This window comes from Vulpes vulpes, chromosome 13 (assembly GCF_048418805.1).
Source record: "Vulpes vulpes isolate BD-2025 chromosome 13, VulVul3, whole genome shotgun sequence".
Classification (NCBI taxonomy): Eukaryota; Metazoa; Chordata; class Mammalia; order Carnivora; family Canidae; genus Vulpes; species Vulpes vulpes.
The window spans coordinates 67,611,736-67,630,159 of NC_132792.1; the positions used below are offsets into that span (position 1 = coordinate 67,611,736).

At 37.7% G+C, this 18,424-nt stretch overlaps 1 protein-coding gene across 1 annotated transcript in view; it reads right to left on the reverse strand.

The window, feature by feature from the left end:
• CLVS1 (clavesin 1) overlaps nt 1–18,424 on the reverse strand; it is a 173,972-nt gene that overhangs the window by 89,971 nt on the left and 65,577 nt on the right. The window lies entirely within an intron of this gene.

Consider the following 18,424-nt stretch of genomic DNA (forward strand, 5'->3'; position numbering starts at 1 on the left):
TTCAGACATGAAGAAATGATGGCATTTTCATTCCGCTAATTCTCCCAACAAATTATCTGAACTATGAATCTAAAATCTTAGAGGATCTCTAAATTTGGTGTCTTTTTTTGGTAAGTAGGAAAATAGAAGCTTGGATGGCAAGTGATGGCAAAATTCATTACTTCTTTTGAGCTACAATTAAAATCATAAGGTATCTCCTCTTGTGAAATAAGTGTGAAATTATCAGGTTCTTGAGCAAGCATTTCAACCTGGTTCAAATTCTAACCAACTCTAATGATTCCAGATTAGAAATCAGGAAGTTTGTGATAGAACAGTAAGTCAATAAGAATTTATTGAATGTCTATTATAAGCTCAGCATTGTGTTTTATACTTAGGGATATAAAATAGTGTGTTTTATCTCTATTTTCAATGAGCCCTTGATTTAGTTGGGGTGGGCTAGGAAATTAGCAACTTGTGTTGAAAGGGATCAATAAAATTGAATAGTCAGGGAGGAGTTTATGGAGGGATAAAAGCTTGGAATAAATAGAATTTTGATGGATAATTGGAAGAAGAGGGAGCAAGGCATTTCAGGAAAGACAAGTGATGATAATTGAAAAATAAAGATATACAGCCCATTCTGCTTCTGTACAGTTCTGTTTATTAAATTTTTTTTCTTTGTATCAAGCTAAAATTTTCCTCCCCTAGATCTACCCATTGGGTGTAGTTCTACAAAAGAAAAAGCTCAGGCCTACACAGCTTCAACTATGTAAACACGACAATGATGCCTTATGTAATCTCTAGATTAAAAAAAAAAAAATTAGTAGGGCACCCTGGGTGGCTTTAGCGGTTTAGCGCCACCTTCAGTCCAGGGTGTGATCCTGGAGACCTAGGATCGAGTCCCACATCAGGCTCCCTATATGGAGTCAACATCTCCCTCTGCCTCTCTCTCTCTCATGAATAAATAAATGATCTTTTTAAAAAATTAGTAAATTTAACCATTTCTTATAGAAAATGGTTCTTAATACTCTTATCATTACTGTTTTCTTTCAGATGTGTTCTCTTTTAACTTTAAGAGAGATCAAATTTCTATTAATGTAGGATAGGTTTTATTAGGACTTTGTTTTTGCATCCACATCAAACATAATAGAAAAACCAAAGTCTTTTCCAGACATACAGCTTTATATTGGGAAATAACTTTATATGGAACATGGAACTAAAGATAATGAAAATATTGAAATACTAATAGTAAACTGATAATGACCATTAGGGAATTAGAAAGTCTGACCATGGATAAGCTTTCTTTAGAAGAACACACATGTGTAGAAAGTCAGGACTAAAAGATTAAGCTTTAAGTAGAGCTTATTTATAGTATTGAGTCAAAGGAAGAAGAATTAAAGAAGAGGTAAGAGGATCAAGATAGTATTAGATTAAAAAAAGAGAAAAAGTGTTTCAAGAAATAAGGGTATGATAGATTATAAATGTTACTACTTGTTCTTTTGCCTTTGGTCATTGCCATGGTAAAAAATATGCTACAGCTAACATGATGGACTGAAGAGAAGGGTGAGGAACACAAATCAGTGAAACCCCCTAGCCAACTAGCAGATCTTCATGGGAAGCAGAGCTACTCAGCTAAACTCAGGCTCGGGTTACTCAAGCTGTCTCACAGATGCATGAGCAATAATTAATGATTACTTTTTTCAGCCACTGAATTTGGGGCTGATTTGTTACACAGCAATGGCTGTCCAATATCAGAGAGTTAAGTTAACCAAGTCAAATGCAACAGCATAAATGAGAGATAGCATCTCTTCTCATCACTTATCCACTTGTATCCACTCCCAAGAAAAAATATGGAGCTCTGTCTGGAAATGTGGAAAACATTTTAGGCATTTTCAACACCAGGACCTTACTGCAGGATAGGCATTGTCAGTGAATGAAGTATTGTATTCATAGAATGATCTCAAGAGAAAAGTGAAAGGATTCTGGACTTCATTATAGTTTCCAAATGTTCCAATACTTCACTTTTCCAGAGGAACTGGATAAGCAGGAAAAAGTTGAATGGAATGTGTTTCAAGTCATATGGTTTAACCCCTGTTGAGGAGTGCAATCTCACATCATACCTTTAGTTATGATCATTATCTTGAATCCCTTACTTCTTTCTTGGCTTCCTCATATGGATTTCCCTCATCTTCCTCATCCCTCCTTACAACACTTTTGACTTGTGAAATCCTCCCAGGTTTTCATAATTTAAAAATACCTATCGGACCAAGTACTTTATGCAGATACTCTGTGCTCAAGGAGGTGGAACATAAATCCCCACTCCTTAAGGGCAGGTTCAAAGTAGTAACTTCCTTCCAAAGAGTATAATATGGAAAGCGAAAAAAGAGTAAGCTTACCCTGGAGGAACCTGACAAACACTATCTTGGGTAAGTGCTTTGGGCCAACATCAACAGAGTAATTGTGTTGATAGTATCATCTCTTGATAGGGTAATGAAAATGGCACTCTGTCTCTGTGATCTTCCTCCCAAAAAAACACAACCCCAGATTAATCAAGAGAAAAACATTAGATAAATTCCAATTGAGGAACATTCTATAAAATGCCTCACCAACATGCCTCAAAATCATCATTAAATCTTCATTAAAAAGCAAGGAAAGTCTGAGAAACTGTCACAACTAAGAGGAACCTAAGAAGACATGAAGATTAGATGTAATGTAGTATCTTGGGTGGGATCCTGGGACAGAAAAAAGATACCAAGTAGAAATTAAAGAAATCTAAATAAATTATGGACTTTGTAAATTAAAATGTATCATTATTAGTTGTTAGTAAATACACCAGAATTTGTTCATTCTATTAATTTATTTAGACTTTTACATTGTTTGATAACTCAGAAAAAAATTATTTTCTGTATTGCCTACAATCACAATTCTATCAGAGTATATTATCACTTGTATCAAAAGTAACAGATGAAAAATGGATAGAGTTTTTTACCCTTTTCCTATAATTTTCATAGCATTTCTGTAGTCAGTTATAGATTGTATCAATTTTTGATTGATATAAAAAGCACAGATTGAGCTATATGAGCTACAGATTGCCAATGAAATATAAGGTAGAAAGCTTCAACTTCCCCTCCCCACAAAGTATAATATATTTATATTTATTAGGACTTATTCATAGTTTATCTAAGGGTTTTCATCATTACACAGGCAAGCACTTAGAGATTATAAATAGTGACTCATTTTTAGGATCTATTGTTTGTATGACCTGAGCACCCAATATTTTTACCTGAGGCTTTAAAATTTAGCAATAGCATAATACAAATGAGATGCAAAATAGTGGAAAATAGTAAGCCCTTTACCAATGAAAAGATATTCAAGCTTCAAGAAGTGACCCCTTTGTGCTTTAAATTTTTAGTAAAGATTCTAGAACCTAGAACCTAGATCCTAGACTCCTATAAGAAAAAAGATGTTATCTGTGATCAGATAACCATGTAGGGATGCAGTGGGGTTGCCAGTGACATTGTTTCTTAGAAGGAGCAGTGAGAAGCCTCTTAATCATTCTGAAATCACAGGGCATATGATTATTGTAATTTTTCTGCTGCAATAAGAAGTCTCTTAATATTAGCAGTTAGAGCTTTTAGACCTGTACTATCACAAAACCTCTCAATTTCATGCTCAATATCAAGTGTTTACAGTTTTTTCCTTGAAAAATTTAAAAAGTCTTCCTTAAAGCACAAAAAGCTTTTGCAAATTATTGGCTACCAAATATCTATGTTTTATTCACAGATGCAGAAAAATTGCACCTGAGCATGCTTCTTTATCTCTTCATCCCTTTGAAGCTTCTTTCAAAGTTATTAAGATAATCATGGCATGGTTCTCATAGTTACTGATTATGCTTTTTCCCTTTTCTGATGATGATGTCCAAGCCAAGGTGGAGAGGAACATGTGCTCCAACTGTATCTCCTCTGACATATTTTGGCATCTGGACAGAGGAAGAACCCTATTTTGATAAAGTAGCAAAAGGGCCTGTACCTCAGAGCTTGACATCCAGACTGCCACCGACCAAGTAAGTGTCCACTCATAGAAGGCTGAAATTCAGTAAAGGGTCATTTCCTGCTCCTCCATGTAGAGTGTTGTTGCAAGAATCATGCAAAATGATGTGTGAAGAAGCTTTCGTGAATTGGAAAGTGCATCCTAACAGGAGGCAGTATTTGTACTTGCATGAATTATAGGGGTAACCCTCTTGGTCATACTGCTTTCATGGTGATGATGGTAGCAGGACAGTAGGTGTATAAAATTCAGTTGTGTTCTATCCAGGTGATTTTCTCCTCTTCTAGGGTTGAGGGTTTTCAAAACATGGTCTGAGTTAAGAATTCTGGTGATATATTTTCCTAAATGGGTTCTAATAATTCCTACATGATCAAGGTTTAGCTGGACAGCCTCTGTGTGTCATTGTGCATTGAAACAAATGAATATATATTTCTCAGTGGGGTAACCAAGGAAAAGTAAGAAAAAACAACAATACTGTTTTGAAAATATTAGGTGCAAGGAAGAGGATGACAAAAATGTTTAACTTTGGGAACCTGGGTGGCTCTGTCAGTTAGACATTTGTCTTTGGCTCAGGTTATGATCCCCAGGGTCCTGGGATGGAGTCCCATATTGGGCCCCCTGCTTAGTGGGGAGTCTGTTTCTCCCTCTCCTTTTACTCCCCCATCCTCTCACTCATGCTCACTCTCTCTCTCTCAAAACAAATAAATAAAATCTTTAAAAGAAATGTTTGGGGTGCCTGGGTGGTTCACTGGTTGAGCGTCTGCCTTTGACTCGGGTCATGATCCCAGGGTCCTGAGATCGAGTTAAAGATCAGGCTCCTCATGGGAAGCCTGCTTCTCCCTCTGCCTATGTCTCTGCCTCTCTCTCTATGTCTCTCATGAATTAATAAAATCTTTAAGAAAAAAAGAAATGTTTAACTTTGCTGTAGTAGACTTAATATTTGCAAGAGCTTAATATTACATTTATTTTCCTGAATGTTAGCTGGAAAGTAAATTAAACAATTACTTTTCTCAGCAGGGATGATCACCCAGAGAACAGTGGCCTGGATTTAATTTTGCCTTACATGATTTGATGAGATTCATTATCTCAAGAGTAGAGAGAAAAGGAGAAAGGGAAAAAGAGACCAGGAAAGAAAGAAAGTAGAAAGAAAGAATGAAAAAAGAAAGAACACCTTGCAATTAATTTTTTATCTCTATTAACTTCATCCTATTCTAGTCAGTGAAGAAAACTTCTGGATTTGTGTTAACATAGAATAAAACTCCTTGTAACACCAGAATAATGAGTTGCCTCCTGATTTGTATTAGTTGTAATATGGGAAATTCTGGTTCTCGAGCCTCAGCATCAGATAAAAAGAATAATGTATTCAATACCATTCAAATGTAACACATGCAGCCCAGTTCCTATGTGTGGAGTTTTAGATAAGGTACAAGCTACAGCAGATCATCTGCTTTCTGAATTTTTAGTTCCTTTCAGGTCACAGACTCTCAACTTAAATGGAGTATACGTCATAAAAACAAGTACAGTCATCTCAAACGTTTGTCTATCTCTACCAAGTATTACAACAGTATATGGGAAGAGTATGGGGTACTTCTCCTTGGCTCAAACCCAAATCCTAACCAACTGTTTGCTTATAGAGGACAGAAGACAAAAGGGTAATGATCTTGTCTAAGAACAGGGCCATCTTTTAGAACTAGTAAAAAGAGAAAATAAAGATAAAAATGTGAAATCAGTGTTTTGTCACTCAAGGAAAGCTTGAAGATAAGAGGCTGTACTTCTATAGACCAACCCTGACAGGCCTGTCCATCTCTTGATACAGACACAAGAATGTGAAGTATTCATATGCACCATTCAAAATGACATTGAAACTAAAGCTCTCAAATTCTAATCTGCCAGTGTTCTTCCTTGTTTGTGTTTCTGTGGCAAACAAGAGTATATATGATGTGCGTGTGTGTGCATGTGTGTGTATACATACAATAACTCACAATTTGGAGTTAATTCCCCTATTATTTTCCATCACAGTTACTTTTTTGCTAAAATGAAGAAATGATTTGAAGAAATAAAACCTATCTTTTCATCGCATTTGATCCAAGTGTTTCTAAATTCATCCCAAAATTGAAGAGAACAAAATTAAGACCAAATGCACCTATCTGCTCACTTACATAGATAATGCAACTTCTTTTTTTTTTTAAGATTTTATTTATTTATTTATGAGAGAGAGAGAAAAAGAGAGAAAGCGTGCACGTGCATGAGTTGGGGGAAGGACAGAGGGAGACAAAGTCTTAAGCAGATTCCAAGCTGAGCCCTGAGCACAGAGCCTGACACAGGGCTTCATCTCATGACCCTGAGATCATGACCTGAGCTGAAGTCAAGAGTTGGATGCTTAAGTGACTGAGCCACCAAGGCACCCTCAGGTAAAGCAATGCAATCTTTTAGCATTCAACATCATCTTCTAAATTTTTGGAAGTACCTGGAACAGGATAAGGAGTCAAGAGGCATTTATTCAAAAATTTAACAAAGTTCTACTTTATGGAAAACACATAAAAGGATTTTTTTTTTCCTTTTCTGCTAGTAGATGGAACTGATAGAGGATATTTTAAAAATATGTATAAAGGAGGCAAAGGAAGCATAATTATTAAAAACAATAAGATATGGAGTTAGGCAGGCTCTGATTCAAATCCTGGCTGTTCTAAGTGAGCTTAATAAGTTATTTATCTCTCTGGCTTAGTTTTCTCATCCGCAGAAGGAGGATCACAGCACCTGCCCCACTGGTAATAGAAAAGTAAGATATGTACAAAAAAGCCACTGCAGAGCAACTGGCTCATGATAGCCCATAGAATGTATTAATTGTCACAGTGGTTTTCATTGTTCCATAAATGAATATCATATCAGGTAGAAAGTAATAGGGGTTGCAAAGTGTTTGGAAGTAATGAGAAAGAGAGATCACATAATGCTAGGGGGAGACAGGATATCTTCTACTGGGCTGTGAAGAATGGGAAGGTTTCCCATAGAAGGGAAAGGGTGGAAGGAGCCATATAAACAACAGTAAGGGTTGAGAGCACAGAGACTATACATTGGGAGCAACAGTATGCTTACTTATGCTGTGGAACAAAGAGAAAAGAATGCAGAAATATGGTCACAAATGGTGTTGTGACTTGTCTTCATTCGCTTGATGGGACAACCACTGAGTGTTTACGTAGGGGGAGGAGGCTGTGGCAGTTACACTTTAGGAAACTTTGGACTGGCCACTGGGAGATTAGAGTCACACAGCCCAGTTAAGAGGAGATGACTACAAGACATTAGGTGAGAGCTGAAGGGAAACGATAGAGCTATGAGAAGAACTGCAGAGGACATTAGCCAGGACTTAGTTACAGATTAGATGGAGGTGTCAAGAGAGGAAAGACAGTGCTACGAATTAAGACAAAAGGAACTCTGTCAAGGGAGAATCGAGTCAGAGATGCTATAGTTGTATCTTTTATAGGTTCTTAGTAGTAAGAATCAGCACCCAGGACAATGACACACCGTGTTGATGTTAGTATTAACATGATTTGACATCAGGGCTGTCAAGAGGGCATCAAGAAGTACGTGGTTGTGTGGGGTCTGCATTCCTGCCACATGAGTGATGAAATCCCTCCTTAAATCGATGCCATGTCTGCAGGCAAGAATATTTCCTGTCCTATTCATAAGAGACCATTGGACTTCGTAACCTAGATTATGAACTTCACCAGAGTTGGGAGTCTATTATTTATCTTTGAATCCCTGGCAATCACCAGGACCCACATATAGTAGATACACAACAAATGATACTTAGTGAAGGAAGAAAGGCAGGTGTGGTAAACAAACCTGTTGGATGCTCTGAAACAGTGAAAATAGACAAAATCCACTCTGGGAGCACCAGCAGGTAACTTCTTCTCATCTTCAATGTCTCTTATGCTTATTGCTAAGGGAAGTGGTGTCAGATGTGTGTCCTAAAGCACCTTCACCATTATGGCTCATATTTATAGAATACTGGGCTATTAAGCACCATGTATCAAGAGGAGGAAAGGAAAGCAGGCTTTAAGATTTGATTTGAGGTTAGCACAGGGCCATGCATGTATTCACATAAGGTTAGTGACAGCATTAATTAAGACTAAGAAAATGACAGTCTAGAAGAGCTAATAATAAATGCTAGATTGGGATGTTTCTAGGTAGGAAGTTTGGTATACCATGAGATTCTTAGCCCACTGGGAAAGAACTGATCCCCAAATACCACTTAAGACAGCCTGAGATGCAAGTGAGGAAAGGGTCTATTTCATTCAGCTCTCTAGATGGGGATTGATCCAAGGTCCACAGGGAGCCACAGAAGAAGAATTCAAAACCACTCCAAAGGAAGTGAGCTATGAGCATTCCATCCATTACTAAATGACTATGAAAAACTAATTTCATGCTTGTCTCTTCTGGTGGTAACTTCCCTGGTTGAGGAGCTTCAGAAAGTAAAAACTAGGAAGAGTCTCAGGAATGTAAATAAGTATCTAATATTAAATACTAGTCACAGGGTTAGGATCCTATCCACCTAACTGAGGTCACAGATAGCAAGACCTCCCTTGATGTGAGTGAATTGATGTGGATGGCCACATTACTCTTATTCCAATGGAACTCAAGTGACATTTATAGATCTTGCACAGGGTTCATGGTTATGTACTAGTCACTACTTGAAATAGAATATTCTTTCCTGTAAGTCTGTCTGGCTCTTATAACAGTAACATCAGTAACATCACTTTCAGGATAAGAAAATGGATGTTAAGATAAGAGAGTATCATAGGAAAACATCCATCCCATAATACTACATTGCTTTAAATGATTTTACCTCCTGAGCACCTTTGCTTTGGTGATATGCTGCTGTCATTTTTGCAGTCAAGAGGTTCCTTTCCAAAATCATAAACCCTGATAATAGTATGCAAGGCAAACTGAATTAAATAGTGTGTTAGCAAAACAGCTCTATAGACGTTGCGTTTCATGGAAAGCACACCTGTGACTTCAGTTGGAAGGAAGTATGCAACATCTCACAACAATTTTAATTAATGCAGAAAATTGCCTACTCCAGTGAAAACTCCAAATCTCTGGGCTTAATAGAGAGGTTAGCAATATCTTAAAGCTGAGAATTCCCATGGCTCTAAAATTAGTTGCCTATAACTAGGAGTCTTAACCCTGAAAAATAAGGATAATCAAATCAGAAGATTTAATGGAGACTGATTGAACTTAGAGAGTCTGCAATCTGATTGAAGTTTTCAAAGTTGGTTTATCCTTTCTCCTTTTTAAAATTCTAGCCCCCTTAATCATAAGCTACTGAAACAGCAGCAAGCAATCAAATTCATGAAAGATTAAAAGGAGAGAGCCACAGGAAATCATTATGTAACCGAAAATAAAATCTCATTTTCAGAGATAGTGTGTTTTTATATATTTATTATCTACCCTGACAGAAATGCAACTTGTTGGCTGATTTTCAGATAAACATTCTTCTACCTGGCTATCAACCTTCAACTATTTTAGCTGCCTTCAGACACTGTAAAGTTACTGAATTCTTGGAGACAGAAGGATATAAGGTTGCTGTGTCTGCATAGCTATCAGGCTCAGAGACCCTTACCCCATCTACAATGCTTCTGAGTTTGAGTACAGTAAGGCAAGCCTAATGGGAAGAATTCTGGGTCTTAATCAACTCCCACAATGCTTAGCAATGGTTCACAAATCACAATAATGGTAAGAAGACTGAGTATGCTTCTGAAACCAGGATAAATATATTCCCATGGCCCAGAGAGAAAAAGCTTTTGGCAAATTCCACCTATACTTCTTCCACAACTGGACATGTGCTTAATTTCAACAGGAAAAAAAAATCCCCTTTGGAGGTTTCAGATGACAGCTGGAGCCTGGAGTCCTGTAACTATAATAGTTAATTGGCAGGACCAGATGTGTCAGAATAGAGATGTGGGAGTTTCCAGAACTCTCCTAAAAGAAGATTCACATGTGTACCCATCCGGCCCCACCTAGCCCAAAGCAGACAGGTCATGGACACTAAGAAGTGGTAATGCCCTCTCCCTGTGCTCTACAAACCAGTGGACTGGGAGGTCCAATGGAACCCACTTACTGAAACTCAGCCAAAACCCTTTATTTTCACCCTGTTTAATTCTAGGAATTAGAAGCAAAACAAAAAGTAACACCTAATATGTTTATAAAAGAATAAACATAAGTTCATCTTAGCCGATTTAATAATACAATACAAAATAAAACAAAAAAAACCCCTGTAGAATTGGTTGACTTTTCCTACCTGAGATAGGGTGTGCCTGGAGCTGATTTTTCCCTACAAGGTGACTTTATGCATGGAAGCTCTGGGGAATTATTTTATGGAGGTGGTTAAAGACAACATTAGTTTCTTTTACTTAATTACATCACAGATTATCACTTGGCAATTCTCTAAGCAATTAGAGCCAGTGGTTATTATTTATTGCTGCCACTTAGTAGCTACACTGCAGGAAATACTGTAAAACATCAGCATACATTTATCTTCAGCATAAGTCCAAAATATCCTACTCTGAATAGCAGAATAGAATTTGGAAAATGCATTACATATGCATATAGACACATAATTTGTATATTTAAATATTCACACAAAGAGAAAATACAACATTTTAAGATTTGGGATTTTGCTTCTTCTTGTAGGAGGATTTCAGTGCCTAATTTTAGTCAAAGTCTCAGAAATTGTAAGGGACCACTTAGAAAGATTAGCAGTTTAATTTTCAAAGAGGAAAAAATTTAAACATTCAGACTCTGGAAGGTTCTATCTCAAGTTTCCCCCCCTGCTTCAAACCTTGCCTGCTGTAAACTGATGGGCTATTATCCATCCCTTTTCTATCAACCAAGGCACAAAACATTCCCAGAAGAAGGTACTAGAACTTCCTGTCTCTTTGAGCCACATTCAGGAATTGGGGATGGTACTTATGCACCTATAAAATTCTCTGGACCCTGAGGCAATCTATAAGTACTGCAAGTAATTGCTGACTGCCGCAAGCCAGAGTACTGGGGAAGCTTGGAGGGAGAGTGGATTAAGATGGGGGTTAGTTCTTCCAGGATGGATTTACAATTCAAATAGAATAAGGAAGGCAAATGACAGCTAGCAGGAATCTTTGTGATTACATGGTGATCCCCAGCTGAAGGTAGGATCACTTCCCTCCCATTTGAGGGACATCTGGTAATGTGTGTATGGGAGGGGTTACCACAGTATTTAGGCACTGCTACCAGCATTTACTGGATAAAGGCCAGTAATGCTAACTAACCTGAATGTGTAGTACAGCCCCAGAATAAGATCCCATCCCAAATGCCTGCAATTTATTTTTTTTTATCTTAAATAATTAAGTTCAGACCCAGAGAATCTCAGTGAAACCACACCAGCAGTTAGCTGCACAGTAGTAACAAGGTTCCTAACTCCTTGGGGAATATCTCTGAGACTCACAGAACATTCAAAGGAAGAAATACTAACTCAAATGGGAGGCTGGGCAACATATCAAGAATATTTTTTGCTGTTTCTCTATTGTACTTTCTTCCTCTGTGCCTAGACTATTTTTTCCCTTCCCTTCACGGGGAAACTCTCTCATTCTTTAAGTCGTGAGTCAAATGTCACTTTCTTAGGAAGACTTTCCTATCACAGGAAGTAGCAGAGTATAGACAAGGACTACCAGCTTGCACAAACTTCAGTCAGGCTCTTCTGAGCCCTTTTCAACCTAGGCCTCATGTTTGGTACACATCCTTGGCCAACAGAGTCCAGTTTTATTTAGTAAATAACCCTGTTAAGACAGTTTATTGAGAATCTCTCCAGCCTTGATACCTAATCAAATTCCTCTCTGCACCACTCATCCTAACCATGTTCCTCTTAGGAATGTTCCATCCACTCCCTCACCATGCCTGTCAGCTATAAATCTCTACTTGTCCCTGTTGTGCGCAGAGTTCAAACTCTCTCTCCTATTGCAATAGTCTTTAATAATAAAGTATTTGTTACTGTTAACAAGTTCTAGTGAATAACCTTTCTCTTATAGTATTAATAAATATACGTCAAATGGATGAATTCTTGAGATGAGCTGCCTAGATAGGTGTCCCTACATGGGAAAGAAGCCTGGTGGATGAGGTAAAGGAATCTGGGGCGACTGCAATGAAGACTGGGTGGCTCCTTTAATAATCTGACCCTGAAGAGCTCTCCCCTGCTCTCAGAAACTGTTCCTGGGGAAGACCATCCCCTCCATTTGTGCTAATGAGCTTTCTTTGCAGCCAAGGCAGCCCATTGCGTCAATCAATGGGACAGGAAAATGGAGAACACTTTGAAGCTTGGAGAATATCCTTTAGGGTATTTGGTTTACAAAAGAGACAATCTGATACCTTGGGGTTCCATTGGATGAAATTAAGGGGTAGGATACTATCAAGTAGAACAGACCCTTTTGGTGATTATTCCATACTAAATGGATACATTCATTTGTACTGATTTATGCATTCTTCACTGACACATTTGTCATTCTTGAAAGACTGAAGAAATCCACCAGAAAAGTCAACTCTAGTATTTATACTGTATTATTTAAGCAAGGAGTCATAAATCCTTCAAGACTCAGTGGGAGAGCTCCTGTTTGTTAGGCCACCCCAGATACTAGGCAATGACAACTCACATATTCTTTAATTAGTCTAATGTGAAGTTGTCAAGGAAAAAAAGCTTTACTTTTTTTTTTTTCTCCACACTAACTTGAAACTTAACAAAATGGAAACTTCTCAATTTATATGACTCTGGTAATTTGGACAGAGTCATCTCAGAGGGGCATAGAGCCAACTCGTTGACAGGCCAAAGATAGTTTTGATCTGACTGATTTTCATTTTGGTTAATCTCAGAAGAAAGGAATGGAGCTGACATTTAAGGGTCGCCTAACATGTACCAGGTGCCTTATGCCATATGCCATATGCTACAATTGTAAATGCACCATCCAGTTACCTCACAGCAATCCTGTAATGGTGCAGAAACCACAAGTGCAGAAATCATGGCTTGATGAGGTCACTCACTGATAGCCCACAGTAAAATGATGAGCAGAGATTAGAACCCAGGTGTCCAATGGTAGTCTGCAGTCTGTTCTCAAGGAGTCATGAGCAGGGTATGTGGATCTGATTCCAATACTCCCTTCAAAAACAGGACTTAACACTCAAAATATCTTCATAAATAAGGTAAAGAGAAAAGCCTATTTGCAGCTGCATGGAGAAATGCCTGTTCTAGAAGCTTCCATTTTCCCCAAAAGCCTGGAAGTAAACAAGGTCCACCCAGGCCATACTTTTGGAACTCCCTGGCCCCCAAAACTCTACTTCTCTGTGGCCCCAGTTGTCCCTGCCATATTTGGAGCTGAATCCAAATTCTCTCTCCTGTCCTTCCATCCTACTCTGCAACAGAAACTGCAAAGGATTGAAAGTATTTACATTCTTTGATTGACTGACAGATGATTCTACTTTAATTGCATGCACACAAAATGCTTGTTCAACCGGGTTTTTTAAAGATTTTTTCTCTCTGAATGTGGGACGCTTCCCACGGTTAAAGGATTTCCAGGGTAGAAATGGAGAAAAAAGGCTTCCAGTATCAACTACACTCCAAAAAGCTCCAAGTTTTTTTTAAAAGGTGATTAAAAAGCATCTGCTCTTCTTTCCCACACAGTAACTAGGAAGGACTGTTAAAGCTGCAAGAAACCTGCTCTTTCTAGCTGAAATGGTGATTAAGTGGCCCCTTTCTGGACTTGTCCTGCTGATCTCAACACACAGATCCCTGCCTACCTCTGCACAAGTCTGCTCCTTCCTGAACTCCCTCCCAGGCTGGCTAGAAGGGCTTTCCAGACTTCTGAGTGGTTTTGAGAGCTGAGCTGTGTATCATCTTCAGTGTTCAGTACAGGACAGTGTTCCTAACTAGTTCTAGGCAAGCTAGAAGAACAAGGGAGATTCAGATTCAGCTCTAGAGAGAGGGTACAGAAGCTCACAACCCAAATGCCTATAAGGGCCAAACAGGACTTGTGAATGAAGGAAGCAGGTTAAGCGATGCAGACCCACTGGCCAGGATGTGAGAATGGGAAAGCCACCAGTTGATACCAAGAACAGCCAGAAATTAAGATTTCTAATGAGACTCTCTCAATGTTTAGTCATTGACAAACAAGTCTACCTCTACCATTTGTGTAGCCTGAGATGAGTACAAATGGAGGTCCACATACCATATGTCTTAATACTTGAAGGTTAGAAACTAAGTCAAGAAATTATTTTAAAAAAAATATGTATGTTCTAGCCCCCACTCTAACAAATATACTTTCATGAAGACCTAGAAAGCCAGGTTTTAATTTAGAATTCTTGGGATCTTTAGAATCCCATGCCCAAATGTAGGACCACTAAGAAAGCCAGCTCCAGTGCCTGAGTGCATCCACCCCTGCTTTTTTCACCCCTGGTGATGTAGGTCTGATATAGGTGGGTCTTGAATGCCAAGAGATGGACACCCAGTTCCTATATCTAAGCTCCAACCATATTCTCTACAATCAGTGTCTCTTGGCTATGTCTCAGGCCTGGAAGTGCACATTTGCACACTGGGGAGTGAGTTGGGGTGTCAGATCTGAAGAAGAGATCCATACAGACCTTGGAAGTGGGATTGGGACCATTTGGGCAGGGAATTCCGGGCTGCTGGATTCCAGAGCACAACGTAGAAGGAGAGGATATGGACTCTAGTTGGGCACTTCTCCCAGCCCTACAAACTTTTTGACCTTCTTAGAAAGGAGTATATTTTTAGGAACAGAGGAATTTCCTCTAAAAAGTGAGATCCAGAACAGAAGCCCGTTTCTGACAAGTTCTAAGGATAGTACTATCCTTAGCCAGATTATTCAAAAATTTGAATAACATTGAGCAGACCATGCAAAAGCTTGTAGACAACCAGTTTGTTACCGCTGGTCTAGAGACAAAACATTGAATTGTAAACAAGGAAACCAGGCTTTGCCATAGGCTTAGTGTACATGCTTAAATACATTCTGTAACTTCTTTAAAACTCAAGTTGACCCTAATAAAATGAAGTGCCTTTTATAGTGGATCCAGAGCTCTTATATCTAAATTGATTATAGGAGTCTTTTCTAGCATCATTAAACAGAGATACATCTTTATACTTATAGAAATAAGCAATTTCTCCCTCTTCAATTTTTAACAGATGCCAACTTTACAGGGCCTATAAACTTGGTCATATGCTATAAATACACTAAAGTGCTAGTGTGATTGGTAGTTTAGTCCTTTAAATGATGAAGACTTGATTTTAAAATAACTAATAATAAACCATTGTCAGCAAATGAAAATGTTTCTTAAAGCAAAGTTTAAGAGCCTTTTCCTTTGTAGCAACAAGATAACTTTGGGCAAAAAGAAAACTGCCCTAAAAATAGGCCTATAATAAAGAATATAAATAAGAACTTAAACTTTTAAATAATAATAATGCTATAAATTTTCAAGGCTGCTTGAGAAAATACTTAGATTACATACACATAACTAAAAAAAAAAAAAAAAAAAAAAAAAAAAAAAGCAGATATATTAGGATGACCAGAATCTGGAACATTGACACCACCAAAAGCAATTGAGGATGTGGAATAGCAGGAACTCCCATTCATTGCTCTTGGGAATGCAAATGCTACATCCACTTTGGAAGACAGTTTGGTGGTCTCTCTCAAAACTAAACATTCTCTTATCATATGACCCAGCAATCCTGCTCCTTGGTGTTTGCCAAAGGAGTTGAAAATTTATGTCCACACAGAAATCTACAGATGGATGTGGAAAGCAGCTTCATTTATAATTGCCAAAACTTGGAAGCAGCCAAGATGCCCTTCAGTAGAGGAATGGCTAAATAAACTGTTGTACTTCAAGACAGTGGAATGTTTCACTTATGTGGGAAAGAAGCCAATCTGAAAAGCTACAGATTGTATGATTCCAACTACATGACATTCTGAAAAAGAAATAACTGTAGAAGCAATAAAAAAAGATAGTGACTGCTAACAGCTGGGCATTGGGAGAGAGAAGAAGAGGTGGAGCACAGAGGATTTTTAAGGCAGTGAAAATATTCTTTATGATTTTATAATGACAGATACAGGTCATTATGCATTTTCCCGAAAACCCACAGAATGTACAAGAATGAACTATAATATAAACTGTGAACTTTGAGTGATTAGGATGTGCTAATGAAGTTTCATCAATTGTTTTATTTTATTTATTTTTTTTAAGTTTCATCAATTTTAACAGATATACCTCTCTAGTGGGAAATGTTACTGAGGAAGCTATTCATGTGAGGGGACAGGAAGTATATGGGAAATCTCTGTACCTTCCTCTCAATTTTGCTGTGAACCTAAAATTACTTTAAAAATTTGTTTAAAAAAATTTTTGTTTAAAAATTAAAATGTATGTTCTATTAAGAACAACTACAAAAAAAAGCTTCTTAATGTCTTCTTTTTGTCATGAGAACAACTTAAAATCCATGTGTCTGATGTACACTAGCCTCATAGATTTTCGATAACTTTTATTCTGTTCTTCCTCCTATAATCTACTTGGGCGGCTTCTCTTCTGAGGATACTCAGACCTTAATGTTGGAGATGGGTTCTTAATTCTCTGCTCCTAAAGCTGGGATTTGCGTTAAGAGTAGGCACCTATAGGCACAAATCTTCATAAGCACGGTCAGCTTTATATCTTAGAAGAGGAACGATGGTGTCATGCCTGGAATGATCAAATTTGGGACTTATCCTTAGAGAAGACATACTGGTCAGACAGCTCAGAGTGACTTGAGCCAATTAGTTAGGTCTTGGACTGACAAGCCTTGGAAAGGTATAAGAGAAAGTAAAAAATGACTAAATATGGATACTGGAAAGGCTAAAGAGGCATGCAGACAGCATATGTAACTGCATACAGTATATAATATAATTGTATATTGATTGGGCTTGATGGAAGTGACTGTCTTAGGAAAGTAGATAAATGAGAGGCAAATAATATTTCTCAAATGTTTAAAGAACTCTGTTTCTCCTCTCTTTTTTGGGGGGGTCTTGAAAAAGAAAGAGAGTTCTTAGATTATTGTTTGCAAGATTCAGGTTGGAAGAAAAATGTGCTTGCAGTGATGATTGCTCATGATGTGAACAGATTACTGAGAGGTTTAAAATAAACTTCTGGTGACCTTAAGACATTATAGAATTTTAGAACTGTTCCAAAGTCTTCATCTTTATACATGAGGAAAAAATGAGACCCAGAGGACACAGCTAATAAATATCAGAGCCAAGATTTGAACTTTGGTGTCTGACTATCACAGAGGGAAGGGGCCTAAAAGATCATCCAATCCCCAGACAGCCAGCAAGATTTGTTTCCCACCAACTTTTTATTAAGAAAATGTCTTGACAAATAAAAAGTTGAAAGAATACACAATGATAGAACAATCATTCAATATATCAGTTGTTAACATTTTAGGTAGTTGCTTCATGTATCATATGCATATATATGCATATTTGTGAGTATGGCTAAAACTAAGCTGAAAGAAAATTCCATACATCAAATAATTTTTTTTATGGCTTATATGTCACTGTTCTGTAGAATGCTCTATGCTTTTGTTTTCTCTTCAGGCCATTTAATTTGGTCTTCTAAATTGGAATAAGGCCCACAGGCTTGGTTAGATTAAGCTTAACTATTTCTGAAGAGAATATTTTATATGATGATGTGCCAATCAATTCTGACCAATTGATGGTTGCTGCAAGAGCTCTCCTTGAGAACGAGTATATGGGAGCTTAGCAGAAATTGGTGCTAAGATGGATTTGTTGTTGATATTGTTGGGAGTAGGAAAGTCCAGTTTATGAAGAAGGAAGAATAAAATGTTTCAAAAATTGAGATAATTGTGGATTCACATGCAGTTGTAGTCATTTGTGTGTGTGTATATGTATTTAGTTCTATACAATTTTATCAAATGAATAGGTTGATATGTCCCCCATCCCAGTCAAGATACTGTACAGATGCATTACAGAAAGGATCCCACATGTTTGCCCTTTTATTTTTTTTTTTGTTTGCCTTTTTATAATTGCCTTCTTTCATCTCTAAAACCTGGCAACTATTAATCTATCCCTCATTTCTAAAATTTTGTCATTTCAAAAATATTATAAAAATGGATCTTATGTTATATAACCTTTGGGAGTCAGCTTTTTTTCATTCAGCATAATTACCTGGAGATTCATCCAAGTTGTTACATATACAGTTTGTTCATTTTTTTTAAAAAAGATTTGTTTGTTTGTTTATTTTAGGGAGAAAGATAAAGAGAGCAAGGGCAAGAGTGGGAGGAGGGGCAGAGGGTGAGAATCTTCAAACGGACTCGCCACTGAGCGTGGAG